This window comes from Pteropus vampyrus, unplaced genomic scaffold, assembly GCF_000151845.1.
Source record: "Pteropus vampyrus isolate Shadow unplaced genomic scaffold, Pvam_2.0 Scaffold643, whole genome shotgun sequence".
Classification (NCBI taxonomy): domain Eukaryota; kingdom Metazoa; phylum Chordata; class Mammalia; order Chiroptera; family Pteropodidae; genus Pteropus; species Pteropus vampyrus.
Genome location: NW_011889424.1, coordinates 391,348 through 394,354, shown reverse-complemented (window position 1 = coordinate 394,354; position 3,007 = coordinate 391,348).

Here is a 3,007-nt window from a genome sequence, read left to right as displayed (position 1 = left end):
CACAAGTGTGTTCAGTTTGTGAAAATATGTGACATGTGCAGTTTTTTGGTATGTATTCTATACACCAACAGAAATTTAAAAAGAGTACATAAAGTCTATATGTACTGATATAAAAAAGCCTGATATATATTATGTGAAAAAAAAAACCCAAATACTTCCATTTGTGCAAAATAAACAGGAAAATATGTCTGTATTTGCTAATATATGCATATAATACTTCTGGAAGAATACTCAAGAAACTGACAACACTGGTTGTCTGTAAGGAGACCTTTATAGCTGAGAGATTTTGTTTGGTTGTACATTTTAGATTCCAAACCATGTGAACATATTATTTATACAGCGAAAAGAAAGCGCTCAAATTCTAAAAAAAAAAAAAAAAATTCTGTAAATCTAGGAAATACTCGGAAGTTTTTGGAAAGAAGAAAAATAGGAGAATAAGACCAAATTATGCATTGAAAGTATAGCTCAGAACTCAGTGGTGGAGAAATGGGGGTCATGGAGAACAACTGAATCTTCTAAAATTGGACAGATAGAATCTTCTCTTTACATTCACAACTTTAGTCATGATCTAAAATCAGTCACATTTTTTTCCCTCTAAAACTGTTTATTAGATTAAAGGAATAAGATAATACATATACTGGTTATAATAAGTAAGATAATTCAAAGATCTATAAAGAAATAGATGACTCCTTTCCACCTCACATCCTCCTCTTTCAGCCCTCTGAGGCACCCAATGTGATCAGCCTAGTGTTAATTCTTCTATCCCTTTCTCTATGCTCACATGAATATATACATAAATGGTCAGCAATATACAAACAGGATCATACCATTCTTTATCACTTGAAAAAGTGCATTTTCCGCTTCAGCAATATACCGTGGACATCCCTCTGAGTCAATACAAATAGATCTAACTCATTTTCATCATTGCATAATATTCCATAGTATGGAGGCAGTACAATTGATTCATGGATTCCATTACCTATGGACAATCAGGTTGTTTCCACTTTGTGTTTGTTTTGCACTACAAACAATACAATAAGCATCCGTATTAGTTTCCTTTGGCTACTTTATCAAATTACCACAAACTGAGTGGTTTAAAACAACAGAAATTTATTTGCTCACAGTTCTGAAGTCCAGAAGTCTGAAATCAAGGTGTTAGCAAGGTTAGTTCCTTCTATAGGCTCTGAGGGAGAATCTGTTCCATGTCCTTCTCCTAGCTTCTGGTAGATGCCAGTAATCCTTGGCATTCTTGGCTTGTACATGCATCACCCTCATCTCTGCCTCGTTCCTTAGATTTCCTTCATCTCTTTGTCTCTGTATCTTAAATCTCCCTCTGCCGTTCTCTTATAAGGACACCTGTCATTGAAGTTATGGCTCACCTTAAATCTAGGATGAGCTCATTTCATGTTCCTTAATCACATCTGCATGGATCCAATTTCCAAATAAGGCTATGCTCACAGGTTTCAAGTAGATATATCTTTTAGAGGACCAACATTCAACCCACTACAGCATCCTTATGTATATCCCTACAACTGGTCGTTTCTGTAGTTTTTCTACGGGGCAGAGTTGGTGTATTTTTTTGTCAATGAGCAGGTATGTATATTTCAAATTTTAATAGATATTCCCAGATTACTCCTAGAAAGTTTGCGGAAATTTACATTTCCATCAGTGATATAACCAGGGCTCGTTTCCACATACATCACTGATTGCTCTTATGAATGCCAATCTAATGAGAAAAAAATGGATTATTGTTTTAATTTGCTTTTCCATGCTATTGGTAAAATAAGCAGCTAATTAATTTAGATTTTTGTCTTCCACTAATTGCCTGCTTGTACTTTGCCCACATTTTAGAAACACTGAGCTATTTAGCTCTTTTAAAAATCCATTTATAGAAACTCTTTTATGTTAGAGATACAATGTGTTTGCCATATGTTTGGTGCAGTTCTATTGTTTTTTACTTTTTTTGTCTTATTGTGATGTCATGCAAAACTTTCAGAATATCTATGAGGACAAATGTTTTTATTTTTTCTTTAATGATTCTGGCCTTCCTGTCTTGCTTAAAATCTCCTCACTAGTTATATTTCTATTCTTTAAAAAATTTCCTCTAAGTCTTTGATTTGTATATTTTATATCTTTAATTCTTCTGGAATTTATTTTTAAATATGGCATGATCCTCTTTTTGATTTATTATGAAAAGAGTCAATTAAACCAGGATCATTTATTAAATAAATTATTCGTTTATCACTGGCTTGTTTGCCACCTTTGCTTTATATTAGATTCTACTTCTAGATTCTATCAGACTACTCAACTATTTGCCCGTGCTATTATAGTAAGTTACAATAACTTTGCAGTATAGTAGCTTTACAATAAGATAAAATTCTGGTTTTCAATAAGTGAAATTCGAGTGTGCCAACTAAGAAAGAGGGCCATGAAATTTCCTGGTTGAGGTCAAAGATAACAGGAGATAAGGTATGCGAAAGGGCTAGGTAAACCATAAGGCTCTGCAGACAAATGTTAGCTGCTGTTATAGCAAAAATGAACACACAGAAAAAGAATCTTGGGCTTGGAAGGCTGGACTTTTTCTTTTAGGGCCATTAACAGTGCCAGGATTGAAGGGCCAGCTGTGGGGCAGCCGACCTAGATAGAGTCCCCATCTCCACAACCGGAGTGACAAAGGGGAAGTGGGAAAAGCAAAGTACTGCCACAGGAACCGAGGGCTGTGTTCAAAGTCGCAGAACGGAATTAGGGAGAGGAACTGCGAAGAGAAGGCCAGTAACAAGGCCCAGGAACAGAGGGGGTCTCTCAAGAAGCGGGTGCCACGGTTGAGGCAGGTGGTGGGTCTGTTCTGAAGGCCTGCTGTAGATTCCCGATCCTGCGGTCCTCCTACAACAGCAAAGAGGGGCACAACTGCCGCGAAACAGCTATGCTGCAGGGTGGGCAGCGGGAGACGGCAGAGCTGCTTCTCCCCTTGCCCCGCCCGTCCCGTCCCGTCCCGTCCCGTCCCGTC